The following is a 16,710-nucleotide window of genomic DNA, read 5'->3' as shown; positions in this document are numbered from 1 at the left end:
GTACTCCCCAGTGGCTGTGAAAGCAAGCTTTAACAAATGGCTAGTAAATATGTACAGAAAGCCAGCTAAATCTGTGGGTAGGAAAGACCACAAATTTGAGCCTTTACACTGCCTTGGAGAAGCAAAAGGGAGGGTGTTGGCACCTGGCATGGTGTATTACAAGAAAGCATACAACCTTAAGAATTCTGCCATAGGAGGGAGCAATAAGTGCATGGTAGATGCATCTATAAAGGGGTCTGAGAAAATCTCAGAATCCCTAGCAGGGCTAACAGAGGTTTTTCTCTCTGGAAGGAGTCAATAATAACTAGAGGAGGTGACTGCTACTTCAAATGTGAAAATAACAATGCAAGACTTTAAGGAACATGAAAAATCAATGAAACGTGATACCAACAAAGCATCACAGTATTGTTTCAGTAACTGACCCCAAAGAAATGGAGATGTGCTATTTACCCAATAAAGAATTCAAAATAGCTGTTTCAAGGAAGTTCAATGAGCTGTAAGAAAACACAGAGAATTCAATGAAACCAGGAAAACAATACACACACAAATGAGAAGTTTAATGAAGAGATGGAAATCATAAAAAAGAAAAAAAAGGAAATTCAGGAGCTGAAGAATACAATGAATGAAATGAAAAATGTAAAGCAGAAATAAATGAAATAGAGACCAGGAAAACAACAGAAAAGATTAATGAAACTAAGAGCTGTTTTTTTGAAAAGATTAACAAAACTTATAAACCTTTAGCTAAACTAAGAAAGAGAAAATTTAAATAAAATCAGAAATGAAAGAGGAAACATTACAACTGATACTGCAAAAGAAAAGCAAAGAATCATAAGAGACTACTATAAATAATTATATACCAACAAATTGAATAATCTAAAAAAAAATTCCTAGAAATGCATGGCCCACCAAGACTGAATAATGAGGATCTAGAAAATCTAAGCAGACCAATAATGAGTTAAAAGACTGAATCAAAAACCTCCCAGAAAATAAAAACCCAGAAACAGATGGTTTCATGGGTGAATTCCACCAAAACTCTACCAAATTCATAAAGAATTAGTGTCAGTCCTTTTCAAGCTCTTCCAAAAAATCAAAGAGAGAACATTCCCAAACTAATTTTATAAGGCCAGCATTACCCTCAAACCCAAGCCAGATAAGGATGCTATAAGAAAAGTACAGGCCAATATTTCTGATGAATATAGATGCAAAACTTCTCAACACAGTATTAGCAAACAGAATTCAACAGCACAGTAAAAAGATCATACACCATTATCAAGGGTGATTTACCCCTGGGATGCGAGAATGGTCCAATATGTACAAATCAATAAATATGATACACATTAATAGAATGAGAGATCAAAATTCTATGATTATCTCAATAGATGCAGAAAAAGCATTTGACAAAATACAGCATCCATTCATGATGAAAAGTGCTCAACAAACTGGGTATAGAAGGAGTGTACCTTAACTTAATAAAGGCCATATACAACAAACCCACAGCTATCATCATACTCAACAGTAAAAGGTTGAAAGCTTTCCCTCTAAGATTAAGAACAAGACAAGTGATCCATTCTGACCACTTTTATTCAACATAATACTGGAAGTATTAACCAGAGCAATTAGGCAAGAAAAAGAAATAAAAGGCATCCAAATTGGAAAGGAAAAACTAAAGTTGTCTCTGTATGATCATGTATATAGAAAATCCTACAGATCACCAAAAAAAAAAAAAACAAAAAAAAACTACTGGAACTAATCAACAAATTCAGTAAAGTTGCAGGATGCAAAATCAACATGTAGAAATCAATTGCAATTCTATACACAAATAACAACCTAAAAAAGATATTTAAAAATTCCATTTGTAATAGCATCAAAAACAAAATACTTAAGATTAAATTTAACTAGGAGGTAAAAATCTGTACACTGAAAACTATATAACTGTGATGAAATTGAAGACAACACAATATAAAGACATCCCATGTTCATGGATCTGAAGAATTCATATTGCTAAAATGTTGGTACTCTTCAAAGCTGTCTATAGTTTCAATCCTGATCAAAATTCCAATGGAATTTTTCATACAAATAGAAAAAAAACTTACAATTTATATAGAAACCCAAAAGACACTAAATAATCAAAGCAATCTTGAAAAAGAACAAAGCTGGAGGCATCACATTTTCTGATTTTAAACTATATTACAAAGTTACAGTAATGAATACAGCATGGCACCAACATAAAACAGACCTAACCAATGGAACACAATAGAGAGCCCAGAAATAAACCCTTACATACAACTATCATTTGGCAAGGTACCAGTAATAGTCAATGGGGACAGGATCATCTCTTCAATAAATGGTATTGGGAAAACTGGATAATCACATCCAGAAGGATGAAATTGACCCCTATCTTATACCAGTTACAAAAATAAACCTGGAAAAAAAATTAAACTGGAATGGATTAAAGACTTCAATATAAACCTGAAATCATAAACTCCTGGAAGAAAACATTGGAGAAATGCTTCTTGACATTGATCTTAACAATGATTTTTTCAATATGATACCAAAAGCACATGCAACAAGAGCAAAATAAATAAGAACTACATTAAATTAAAAAGCTTCTGCACAGCAAAAAGATCAATCAACAAAATGAAAAAGCAACCTAGAGAATGGGAGAAAATATATGCAAACCATGTATGTGATAATGGGTTCATATGCAAAATATAAAAGGAACTCATATAATTCTATATCTAAAAACAAAAAAAACCCAAACAATCCAATTAAAAAATGGACAGAGGACCTGAATAGACATTTTTCCAAAGAACATATACAAATCTCCAACCGGTGCATAAAAAGATGCTCACTATCACTAATCACCAGAAAAATGCAAATAAAAGCCACCATCAGATATCACCTCACACCTGTTAAAATGCCTATTATCAAAAATACAAAAGATAAGCATTAGCAAGGATGTAGAGAAAAGGGAACCCTTGTGCACTGTTGGTGAGAATATAAGTTGTTACAGCCACTATGGAAAACAATAATATAATCTTAATTCTCAGTATATATCAAAAGAAATTAAATCAGGAGCTTGAAGAGATTTGTATTCCTATGTTCACTGAAGCATTATTCACAATAACCAAGATATGGAAATAATCTAAGTGTCTGTTGATTGACAAATGCATAATGAAGATGTGGTATAGATATACAATGGATTATTATTAAACCATAAAAAGGAGGAATTCCTGCCATTTGTGACAACATGGATGGACCCTGAGGGCATCATGCTAAGTAAAATAAGTGAGAAGAGAAAGACCAATACTGTATTATCTCACTTATATGTGGAATCTAAACAAACTAAATTCATAGGAACAGAGAGTAGAATGATTGTTGCCCAGGGCTGGGGGCAGAAGAAATGATGAGATGTTGGTCAAAGAGTACAAACTTCCAGTTATAAGATGAATAAGATCTGGGAATTTAAGGTATAACATGGTGACTATAATTAACAATACTGAATTATATACTTGGTAGTTGCTAAGAGTGAATTACCCCCCAAATGGTAATTCTGTGAAGTGATAGAGATGTTACTTATCCCTATCATGGTAATCATTATACAATACATAAGTGTTTATCAAATTAACACATTGTACACCTTAAACTTATATGATGTTACATATCAATTATACCATGATAAAGCTAAAAATTTTTTTTTAAGATTTTATTTATTTGAGAGAGAGAGTACAAACTGGGGAGAGAGGCAGAGGGTGAGGAAGAAGCAGACTCCCCACCGAGCAGGGAGCCCGTTGTCAGCTGAAGCATGACCTGAGCTGAAGGCAGATGCTTAACTGACTGAGCCACCCAGGTGCCCTGCTAAAAAAATTCTTATGCACTTCTGTAGTTAAGGTATTGACTAACTCAAATCCTTATAAAAATTCAAAGTTGCTCGATTCCTTTCTCTGAATGTTAAAATAATGGAGTTAAAAAAAAAAATCTTGACCTAAGCAGTTATATATCATCTATTAATTTTCTCAAAGAGAAATATAATGACTATCCCAATCAGGATCATTGTGTCTCCTCTAAATGTTTTTTTTCAATGTATAAAAGGCAGTCAGTGTTGGTTATCGCTAGTAAAGATATCAGATGGGGAAGAATTTTTTTTTTTCAAATTTGGTATTTTAATATTACACCAAGACTTTATGTGTTTTCATATAATTCACATGCTAGGATATATTTTAATAAACAAATAGGAAATTATCAATTGATTATTTTTTAATAATTGTTTATTAGGTATTTTGGTACAAGAGATTCTTCAAAGCCCTAATAACACAGAGACAAGATTTTCACAAGTGACACACATAAAATTAATTGAAAATGAGGTACATGTAAATTCAGAATTTTAAGAATTTATACTTTCTGAAGAAATACAGAAAAGTAGAAAGCAGGTGAAGGAAGACTGCTCAGGGAAGTTGTCACAGGAAGTTAATTACTCTTTGTTGAGTTTATTTCACATGTGTTATCATAGACTTTTTCTTTGTTAAACTGAATGCTTTGAGGAGCAGTCTGGATCTGGATCTTTTTTTGACATAAACCATAGGTAAAATGGATATAAATTCTGGACCAGCTATTGAGAATTTCTACCTAACATTAAAATAATCTCCCAACCTAGGAAAACATTTTTAAAGAAAGGCCTATACAGAACCATTTTGAATATTTCATACAATATAACATCATGAAGATCAATGGCCTTTTTCAGTCTTTAACTATACCAGTCTTTGAGCCAATGATCTGATTGGTGAGCAGACATTATGGGGTTGTAAAGGAGACAATTAGACCAAGATCCAGATCTCATCTCCTGTTCTGATTAAATATTGAAATTATTTTATTCATTATAACAGCTTGGGAAAATTATCTGGCTGATTGTTGAGGAATAAGTTGGTGAAGGATTACAGTTGGGAACTGGACAATACCTAACTATAATGTCCCACAATTATAACAAATTCTAGTATCAGTTTTAGAATCTCTGCTGGTAAGATGTTAAGTCTCCAGATAATGGTGTTTTCTTTATGTTTCATTAACCAGTTTTCTAGTGTATGTCCCCACTGTAGATATAACTGTCTTTGGCAAAACTTCATTTTATTTGTCACATATATGTATTTGAATCCTCAACATCTTAACTTAGGCTTTTAGAACTGGAAGGGAAATCATAGGCCAACTACTGTATCCAGTAAAGTTCTCTGAAATGATCCTGATAGATTATTTCCAGAGATAGTTGGCCTCTTGATACTAAGAACCTCAACACCTCATAAGGCAACTCTTGAAGTAGTTAGAAGATTCCAGTATCTATCAAAGAATTTATTCTACTGAACAATATTTCCTGCTACCATTCTCCACCAAATTCTCTCCATTCCTCCTATAGACCTATATATCAATAAGTCTAATTTCTGTTTCACTGGCACTTCTCTCATTATTTAAATACAGGCCTCACCTCACCTCAGTGACAGTCACTTACTGAGTGCCTATAGTTCTATGGGCAATATGCTAACCATCACAAGTTTCTTCAGTCTTCATCTTATGATTTGCCCTGGGGGTCAGATCACCTCTGTTCTCACCAGGTTCTGCTCAGGGATTCAAATATCAACATATATCCCATTCACATCATATATTAGGAGTACATGACACACAGGCAAAAGCTGTGTAATCACGTCTTTTACTATAAAATCCTTATATGGTATCTGAATTCATTACTGTGGTAGACACAGGCTAAATACTCACCAATCCCCTGTCCTCTTTTTGGACACATAGGAAGACTATTTCCCAGCTTTCGTACGTATACAGGGGCAATGTAACAGGAAGCTGACAAACATAGGGTGGTCAAAGTGATGTAAGGTACTTCCATGTCTGGCATAGACCTCTGTGTCATTGTCACTCTTATTTCCAAACCACAGTGGAAATGTCACAAGCCTGAGAGAAGCTTGGACCCCTGAGTCATCCTCTGGACAAAAGCTATCCAAATGACATCAGATTCTAATATGAGTAGCCTACATTAAGTCCCTGAGAGTTTGTTTCTCTTTTACTATGAGTCTAACCTCCTTCAGTTTGCTGAGGGATGGATGCCTGAAGTGAGGTGCTGTTGTAACCCCAAATTAGGTTCATGAAATTGGTTTAACAACTGGGGGGCATGCAAGCTAAAAATTGATATCAGATGCTAGAAAGATGGGATTCAGTGATATACAGAGGAAAAAAAATATTAGTAAAATTGTTACTCAATAGATCCTAGAAGGCAATGCGTTTGCCTAATGAGATTATGGCACTAAAGCAAGATTTGGAAAACAAAAATGTTAGCTGTATGTGTTTTTTGTTTTTTTTTAAGATTTTATTTTATTTATTTATTTGACAGAGAGACAGCAAGAGAGGGAACACAAGCAGGGGGAGTGGGAGAGGGAGAGGGAGAAGCAGGCTTCCCGCCGAGCTGGGAGCCCGATGCAGGGCTCGATCCCAGGACCCTGGGATCATGACCTGAGCCAAAGGCAGACGCTTAACAACTGAGCCACCCAGGCGCCCCTGTATGTGTTTGGTTTTATTGTCTGTGCTTGGTGAGGGGTTGTAAGACAGACATAAGTTAAAGAAATAATTGGCTAGTTTCAAGAAGATAGGAAAGAGAACAGAGAGAATCCAGAAAAGTAGTACCTTACTTTGACAATTGCTTCTAGACCAGTATTTTCAAATAGAAATATGAGTAACACAGCAAATTTAAAATTTTCACTAGGAAATATGTCTACCAAGACATATTTAAAAAGAAGAACCTAGTGAAATAAAATTTAATGTCTTTTAAAATTTTTTATGAAATAATATTTCAACATGCAATCAATATAAAAATCTTAAGTATTTTACACTTTTTTCATACTAAGACTTCAAATTCCAGTATGTACTTTACACTTACATCACATCTCAGTTTGGACTAGCTACACCTAAATGTTCAGGAGCCTTATGTGACTGGTAAGTATAACATCAGACAGTACTATCTATCTAAATAGATATAGAATTTTGTAAAGGTTCTGTGTAACAATGGGCCAATTAAAGTTCTCACTTGAGTAAAGTGATTCAGGAAAGACCAGGTTAGGGTACAGCTATCTCTATTATTGAGGACATCTCTAAGGTGGCTGCCATCATAGAAAGAGACACATAGTGTAAAAAAGCAACTTAATTATATTTAAAAGTTGTACCTTGCAAAGAATATTGAGAGTAGTCGCTAAAGCACATCGATCGGAAGTTTAATAGTTTTTCTGGGAAATGCATTGCCAAAGAAATCATACGTTCAATTTAAACATAGCTGACTACTGAAGATTTAAAATCGAGTTTTCAGTTCCCAACTTTTCATGGACAAGAATCAGCTTTTAGGTCTATATAGGCCCTTAAGACAGTATGTTTCCCAGTGCTCAAATCAGAGATTAAGATCAGGTAGTATAGAGATGGGCAAGAGAAGAAAAACACCCTAATCGGGTAACCCACCTTGAATCCTGGTAGGGAGTCTTTTAAAATAACTGTCAAGCTGAGTTTCAGAATTACTAAGGATTGGTGACTGCTATATTTCTCATTTGTTCCATTTTCTGAATGGTAAATTCTACTGGATTATTCAGTTTCTATTCTGTCACTATATGGGATGTGACAAAAGGTATACAACGTCTTTTTTGATGCATAGGTCACTGGATGAAGAATCACAAAGAAAATGGCGAAAATGACTGTCCTTCTACCATAAAACCACCTGGTGTAATCACACATTTTCTTACTCTCTATAGCAACTATAGATACTGTGTTGAAGATGACAGCTTCACAAGATGGAAGGAGCCTAGTCCCTGAGTCACTACTTGGAAAAAAGCCACCCAACAGTTGCTCAACCTACATCAGATCATGGCATGAACTAGAATAAATCCCCATGCTGTTCAGTCACAAGATTTTTCTTGGTGGTTGTTACAGGAGCTAGCAAGCATGACCCTCAGGAACCCCTTTCTCTAGTAAAGCTCCTAGACTTTAGCATAAAAAAAGTAGCCACCTTCAGCCACCATCAAGGCACTTTGCACTTAATAGACCAAAGAAAAATAATGTATGAATAAATAATGAGGCAATAGTTCAAATACTCTAAGGTGGATCATGCTTAGACTCTCACTTGAAACAAAAGATCAACTGCTTTTATCATGCACTGGGAATGTACAGCTGGAAAGTTAAAAGAATATCTTCATGCTCATGTATTGTGACCTTAGTGCCCATATGGAAAGCCTTTGCTATTTCAAGGGTTCGTTGAAAATAGCTGGTATCTGACCTGTTTTGATCTCCATCTAAGGTTGTTGTAACTGAATACTTTGTGTCAGTGTGAGTGTGTTTGTAGTTGAGTGTAAACAATGAGAACTCTTCATTTCTGTGCAGCTTTTCTGTTAGCCTTTCTGTAAGTGGAGCATGGAATTTCGTATGCCCTCTTTTAGCCAGAGTGGCATTGTAAGGATGCAAGGGTTGCCTTGGCAACTCCACCTGATTTAAGCAATAAGACACAACAGAGCATGTTTTATGGGGCAATTAATACATGTTTTGGTACATTTCAACCTGATGTTATTTGCTGCCCAAGGTGCTTATTAATGGTTCTATAAAGCATTTTGCAAACAGCATTGCTCTGATAAAAATGGAAGCATTAATTTTAAAAATTCAATTTCAGCAAGAACTCTGTTTTAATTACTTTTCAGAGATGTTTCCATTTTAAGAAATAGAATCTGATTATTAGCTAGCATAAGACTGGACCCTGAAGAGGACAGAGCACAGCTAAGTTGTGAGGCATCATGCTGCTTTAAAACAGTCTGCTAATGTCACAATTTTTATCACATTCAGATCTAAAAGGAAACCATGAGCCAGAGGCTTCAGGCATTCTGACCAGCAAGTGAATCAAGCCAGTTGTAAGTGAAGAATTACAGTAATAATTGAAGAATGGAGTCACAGATGGTGGGTTAGATATCAAAAAATATGAAAATAAACTTTTAAAGACAGAATGTCCCAAGGGAACTTTTTACAAATACATCAGCATTTCTAGGTCAATAATATACCTATCAAATATAAATTGGACAAGAAGGAACATTCATCCCAACATGGATTAAGACATATTCTTAGGAAATTGAAGATAAATATCTTCTCTGTATCCACAAGCTTTCATCTGTATCTAACAAAATACATTTGATTAACTTATGGCCTTGGTCCTCGAAGTTGGTGTTAACTATCCCAGCCCACTGTGACCCAAGCCAACTGTCTCTACTTGTTTGAGACTCATTACCATCACCAACTGACCAAAGCCGAAAATCTCTAACTCCTGTTTTAATTTCCAGGTAGGATGGATTTGAAAACCTGTACTCTGTCATTTTCTGTTTTCCTAGCTGTGTCCTAATCAGGAAAAGGGAATATGAGGTAGGGTTTGCAGTTTGAGGACAAAGGAGACAGAGGGTTCTTCATGGAGAGGCTTGAAGGTCATTAAGGCAATCTTCACCAGCACTTTTTTTAACAGCAAAAGCAAACCCGAGAACAAAAGAAAACATCTATCTTTCTTTGTATATCAAAATATGAGACTAAAGTTCTAGATCAGTGGCTTCTAATGTTTATATGAATTATACCTGCTGATATATACCATTTTAGAAATTAAAACTAAGAATTTTAATTATATTTATTAATTCATTTAAAAGTAACAATGATAAATCTTTGTTACCATAAAATAACTTTTATTAAAAGTGCCTTTTCCAAAACAGATTTGTGAGACAAATGGTATTGTGTTACCTTTCTACAAATCTTGTTAATGTCTAGACAAATATAAGAAAGTTGGATTATGATATTTGGTTTTTCATTTAATATGGTAGAATATATTGTTTTCGGTAGTACACGCAGACAGTTTGGGCTTATGAAGTTGCAAAAGGAAGTAGTATTTGAATAGACTTTCTGGGTAATGGTGGATATTGTTCTTTGCTATTGTACCAAAAACATGACTGACAGTTCGTTGTGTTGTAAAAACTGAAACTATCTGAATGAATAGCTTGTGCCTCTTACATTTAAATCTATTTGTCTATCTTACATTTTTTTTCTATCTTACATTTTGAATGGATTATTTTTTTTTTGTTTTATTTTTTTTAAAGATTTTATTTATTTATTTGAGAGAGAGAATGAGATAGAGAGAGCATGAGAGGGGGAAGGGTCAGAGGAAGAAGCAGACTCCCCGCTGAGCAGGGAGCCCGATGCGGGACTCGATCCCAGGACTCCAGGATCATGACCTGAGCCGAAGGCAGTTGCTTAACCAACTGAGCCACCCAGGCGCCCTTGAATGGATTATTTACTCATGCCTGATTTTGTAACCTCATGTATTGATCATTTGGAAAATATCGGTTCACTGAGCGATGCTGATCTTCCAAATGTTAACACATTGATTATATAATATCCAACAAATCACATTTATTAATATCACAGCCAAGCTCATAAGAGAAATCTTTATGTAGAGAAGCTGCAACTATTATTGAGCTTCTCTATGCTGCAGAAGTGTCTTCTGTGGACTTTTCCATTTCATCGATAAAATACTTTAAAGACGTACTCAAGGGTAGAGATTCAAAAAAATTCATAATTTTTAGTGATTTTTTTTTAAAGATTTTATTTATTTATTTGACAGAGAGAGACACAGCGAGAGAGGGAACACAAGCAGGGGGAGTAGGAGAGGGAGAAGTAGACTCCCTGCTGAGCAGGGAGCCTGATGCGGGGTTCGATCCCAGGACTCTGGGATCATGACCTGAGCCAAAGGCAGACGCTTAATGACTGAGCCACCCAGGCGCCCCTCAAGTCAGTGTTTTACTTGGTAAACATGTCTGAGACCATGCATCCCTGGCTGCTAAGCACCATGGCGGACAGGGCTAGAAAGGTAACAGCTTTATTTTGAGCAGGGGGCAAAGACAAGGCAGCACTTTATAGCTACATTGTAACTAGATCCTGCATCAATTTTTACTGATTTATCAAGGGCATTTTTAAGTGAAACTGGCTTTCTTTTCTTTTTTTTTTTTTTTTTGGACCACGTGGCCATGAAGAATACAATGACTACTAATGCCATTTAGTACCACTGCTTTGATTTTTGCTAAAGAGCCAGCAGCTTCATAGTAAAGAGGCCAGTAGCAACTTAGTCTTATTATGAAAACAGTTTTGGTGTCAGAGGGTCTCAGGGGTCTGTGGTTTGTGTTTTGACTGCAACTATTCTAGATTAACATTTTGCAAAGAAAGTAACCCTAAATTTACTTGATTTAAGTAAATGACTACTGAATTTGCAAATGTAATATTATAAAATGTTCAGTACTCCTCTAATAGAGGAGGCCATAATTGAGCAATACTGAGGAAATACAAAACCCTTCATTGTAAATAGGAATTTCTAGGCTCAGCATGTGAAAAGAATTATTTTTCTTTTGAAGGAAATAACTTTTTATCACAATAATTTTGAAGGATGATTCCTATGATATGTTTATCAGGAGGGTATGGCTTTAAAAATATCTTGTATTGGTCACAATTATTCATATTTTCTTATATTTTTGTGTTGATTTATTATCCTCACGGTATTGATCTTTCAAATTATGTGTCTCCAAGTTTTCAATTTATAAGTTTGTTACCTTAAACAAAAAAAAAACCCATAAGACACTTTTATTCTGGGTAGGTCATTTCTCCCTTAGAATTTTCTTGATAAGACACAGTCCTTAGACAATTCTGTTTTTTAGAATGGGTTATGACATTTTATAGTTTTAGACAGCCTTGAATAAAGCATTCATGTTCTGAGAACACTGCTGCTACTTTAAAACATGGTATCTGAAAAAAAAGAAAACCATGGTGTCTGAAAACTGTATCATAGATACTAAGTCAGAATAAAAAAATAAATAAAACATTTCCAGTCCTTGTGCTTTTGCTCTTAGAGAAACTACTGTCCCTTAAAAGCACAAAGGCCAGAGAGACAAGATTATTTTAATACAAAGTGAGTACATAGCTCATCTGAAATAAAATAAATTAGATGTGAGTTTGCTTGGGAGCTTCAGCAGGTATTGGTAGAGGGAACAATCAATGCTAAAGATGTTAAGGTAGGATTTTTGATTATACTGGCTTACAGAGAAATGAAAAAAGATTCAGGACTGGTTCTTTTAGCATATGTGGCTAATGTCTTAGGAAGAACCTAGCAGGCTCTAATGAGTTGTCAGGTGACCAGATAGAATTTTCAGTATGCCGGAATAAATATGAACAAAGGCTTAATGAATATCTGGAAGGCTTAGCATGGCATCTCTCAAGGTTGTTTTGCTCAATGGAACAAAAGCAAAATCATTTAGCATCTATTCTCTCATCTCAGTGTTGAATGAGCTACCTGAAAACACTGACTTACTGCTGGGAAGAAGTAAACTATCAACGCAAAGTTCTACATCACAGATGCTGGCTATTTAGCATGCTTTGGGGTCTGCATTCTGTTAACAACACATCAAGAGAATCTGGAAAATGATGTACTTCATAGGAAAGAAATTATGCAGTCATGCAAAGAACATATGTAAAGGACATGTAAAGTCATGATTTTGTAGTACATAATCACTAAAGAGAAGAGCTATTGTTTCCTCTCTCAAGAGAGAGGATAGTTCTATACCCTTTTTTCAATATAGGTGCCATGATAAAAAAAAATCTATGTTTAAATAAATGTAAGTACACATCATATGAATCAAAAAGTTGGCTAAAAAGGAAAGAAAAGGATTCAGTATCTTTACTTGGGGAGCAAGAAGAAAAGGGTGCTACCAACTGAAAGTTGGATTAAACTGAAAATTAAATCATCTGTGCTTAGTATAGTTCCCTCATAAAACTACTTTGGCCTTATTTTATAAATACGTGAAAGAATGTAGGACATATAAATCATCACTATGTGTAAAAATTCACCAAAGACTGGATTCAATAAATAATTGTGAACTCTAGCAATAACCAAAGTATAATTCTATTTTAAAAAAATTTTTATTATGTTGTTAATCACCATACATTACATCATTAGTTTTTGATGTAGTGTTCCCTGATTCATTGTTTGCGTATAACACCCAGTGCTCCATTCAGTACGTGCCCTCTTTAATACCCATCACTAGGCTAACCCATCCCCCCACCCCCTCCCCCCTTGAACCCTCAGTTTAGACTAGTTCTCTACCAGTACTAATTACTAAACATAAAATGATATGGATACTACCAGAAATGTTAGCCTCTTAAGGTTTACAAAAAAGATCTGGTTTTCCCAATCTTTATATTAGTACCATTGCAATAAGAAGATGACTTTATTTAGATGACCTTGATTTCAAGGATTTTACAATACTGTTGAAATAGGATAGGTAAAAAAGTTAAGGTCATATGTACTCATCACATTATATAATTAGTGACAAAGATAGCAGAAACATGAAATTCAATTTTAAAAAATTTTGTTTATGCTACAAAAATAATCTGGGTCATAATATTTTAGTACTAGAAAGAAATTTTGAGAAAATAAAGCAAAGTATTTATTCAAATGAAAAAAGTAGGGATGACAAGATTAAAAGACTTGACCAAAATTCTATAACTAGAGGTAGACTTAAATTACTTAAATTAAAATCTCCTAAATCCCTGTGTTATTTTCTCTTCATCACGCTAAGCTTCTCACTCAAATGTTGTGTGGATTTTCATCAAACAAAGCTTCATTTTGAGCCATAAAACTAGAAAATTTCAAATGAATTTTAAAAGCCACATTTAATTATTTACTTAGTTATTAAGAGACAGTTCTAAATGAAATCTTGTATATCTCATCCATTGGGATAAATGTTCAACCTTTTCAATCTCACCTGTGCTATTTTATACAACTAATTATTACCAGCCCTGAAAAATGTTTTACATGAATCTGCATGTAATAAAGTAACATATAAAGAGAAAGGCAGGGAATTAAAGAATTGTAGGGTAATATTTAAGAAGGTATGATTTGGGGTCATACTAATAAATAATGGGATTCATTGTTGTGGGTTATTACAAATACTGCTGTCAAAATTACTTACGTATGGAAAAGAAATCATTGCTTGCCTTTATAGTTAAATTCCTCCAGTGAACTTGCAACACAATCTAAGAAAGACATGCTCATTAGTGGCTCATTACTTAGCTGGATAATTGCTGTTCATATCAGCAACACAAATCACAGAAAAAACTTATTAAAGTAACCTATTAATTTTTTTTCCTGACGAGCTTCATTATACAGTATCTTCTCCTAATTAATGTAATCAGTACCATAAAAAATCCAAGATGAAAGAGAACTATTAGGTCATCTGCATTCAACTACCTGGAAATAGAGAGGCTATTCTCTGCAATGACCAGTCCATTAATCTCAAGCAAAGAACCTCATAGACTCTCCCATAAATAACAGCTTTCCCTTTAAAAAGCCTTACCTATGACATTAAGTCTCTTTACTCCTGAGAAAATTCCTTTATTTCTTTAAGAGGAGACCAGAAGCTAAAATTCAGAGGACCTTCTCCACATGAAACTTTTAATGCCTTCTCACTAACTCCAGTGTGAAGCTCTCAAATCTTAAGATATGATATCTAAAACTATTCCCTTTGCACAGCCTTTAAACAGTGTCACCCACACTAGCTCTCCAGTTTCAGCTTCCTAGTATTGCCTGTTCTCTTAATTTGAATCCTCAAGCTTCAGATAAGTCTTCCTGAGTGTTTGGTGTGGTTTTATAGTTTTCTCTAGCTTTGCTTTAGTCTGTGCCATTCTCCCAGTTTGGAAGGCCAGACTCATTCCCTTCAACTTCTCAAATATGCAGGAAACTTTACACTTTGGCTAGGAAGTTAGAGTAGATGACCCCAAACCTTCTTCCAAAAGTCAGATACTATTTTATTTTTTATCAATCCCTGAGATGTCATCTGTCATTCAGATCATATAGACCATAGAGACAAAATAGAAAGTCTAGAATGGAATGATTAGCACAGATATGAAAAAAACAAACAAACTCAAATGCTGCCTTGATTCCTGACCAGTTGCAGCATTATCTATGGCTTCCCAGTGAATGTTAAATGATACGACCATATCACCAGTAACAGAAAACATTTCTCAGAGGTTACAAACTGTTCACATTGAAGGCATATTTGTAGAAGACAATTATGTGCAAGGATATATAAAGCAGAAATTGTTAAGCAGGGCCACAGACAGAAAATAAAGAGCTGGACTAATATTGGAGGATCCTACAAATACTTGGGGCCACCAAGGACAGGGTAACAATCCAGGAATGTAACCCAGGGTATAAAGATCTAGCAAGAATTGAGAAGTTATATACAATCAAATGATTAAACTTTGTGTTTAATCTCCTTAATAATTGGGCCTGAAAATTTTTTTCTTTTTTTTTTTTTGGTAAAAGATAAATTTTAAAATAGGTAAAGTGATAAATAGCCAATAGATAAAAATAAATACTATCTAGAAATCTATAAATCACCATTTTTAGCTGAACAATATAATGAGAATTGAATGATTCATTTGAAACACATGGCAAGGTACTAGAATTTTTGGATATATGATCACTGACAAAAAAGCACAAAATATCAAGAGAACATATATACAGTGGTGAGGAAAAAATCAACAAATGTTATAGAAAAATAATTACCCAAAGAATGCTGGGACTCCTATTTAATGGCACGCAAGCATAAGGTAAATAAAGTATGAGATACTTGTACGTACTGAACATTTTTTTTAAAGATTTTATTTATTTGAGAGAGAGAGCATGAGGTGGGGAGGGGCAGAGGGTGAGAAGCAGCAGACCCCCTGCTGAGCAGGGAGCCCTACAGGGGGCTAGACCCCAGGACCCTGAGATCATGACCTGAGCTGAAGTTAGATGCTTAACTGACTGAATGACCCAGGCGCCCCAGTACTGAACATTTCTACACAGATATGGAAGTCCTGGACCTGTAAGTACATAAAGATACTTGTAATCAGAAGAAAACCCAGAGACTTCGAAGTATGCAGAGTAGTGCATTACATGAGATAGGAGTAAAACAAGTCTCTTGGTGTGGACATTATTAATGCTGTTCATCAACTATTTCTGTGTTCTAGGACACAGTAGGATTGTATATATAGATCACCTTTAAAATTAGTTGTGGCCATGTGACAGGGTTTGACCAGTAAGATATGAGAAGTTTTAAGAACTAGTACACAAGTCTTCATATTTCTATATTCCTGCCTTGAGAGCTACGGACATCAAGATAAGGAGCTTCCCTAACTTGGGTCCCTTAGTGAGGATCACATGAAGTAGAACTTTTGCCAACCAACCCCAAATTGACAAGAGTGTGAATAAAAAATAAAGTTTTGTTGTTTGAACTCACTGAAATTAAAGGAACATTTTCACCATAAACTATGTCATCTTGAATGATATATTTGCCTTGGGGAGAATTGTTAGAATACATCTATCTCTTTACTGTATTTGTTATATTTATCATATAACATGGTGAATGTTTGTGACTATTCCATGCCTAAACTCTTTACCTTCTCAAAGACAGGATGTGTATCTCCCTTATTTTGCATCCCTAGGGCCTAGAAAAATACCTGACTTTTAACAAGATCGCTAATGCATTTTTATGGAAGGAGGGAGAGAGGAAAAGAAATGAAGAAAGGAAGGATTGATGCAAGTCTCTTGGGCTTTTCATGCTGATTGTGTAT

General features: G+C 34.8%; 1 protein-coding gene and 1 non-coding gene across 2 annotated transcripts in view; both read right to left on the bottom strand.

The window, feature by feature from the left end:
- RIT2 (Ras like without CAAX 2) overlaps positions 1-16,710 on the bottom strand; it is a 391,381-nt gene that overhangs the window by 68,897 nt on the left and 305,774 nt on the right. The window lies entirely within an intron of this gene.
- On the bottom strand, positions 10,859-10,989 carry LOC118004798. The gene has a single exon (XR_004677687.1). It is a non-coding gene; the product is annotated as a small nucleolar RNA SNORA63 (small nucleolar RNA).

Source organism: Mirounga leonina, unplaced genomic scaffold, assembly GCF_011800145.1.
Source record: "Mirounga leonina isolate KUSES-001 unplaced genomic scaffold, KU_Mleo_1.0 Mir_93, whole genome shotgun sequence".
NCBI lineage: Eukaryota > Metazoa > Chordata > Mammalia > Carnivora > Phocidae > Mirounga > Mirounga leonina.
This window is presented reverse-complemented; position numbering and strand designations above follow the sequence as displayed.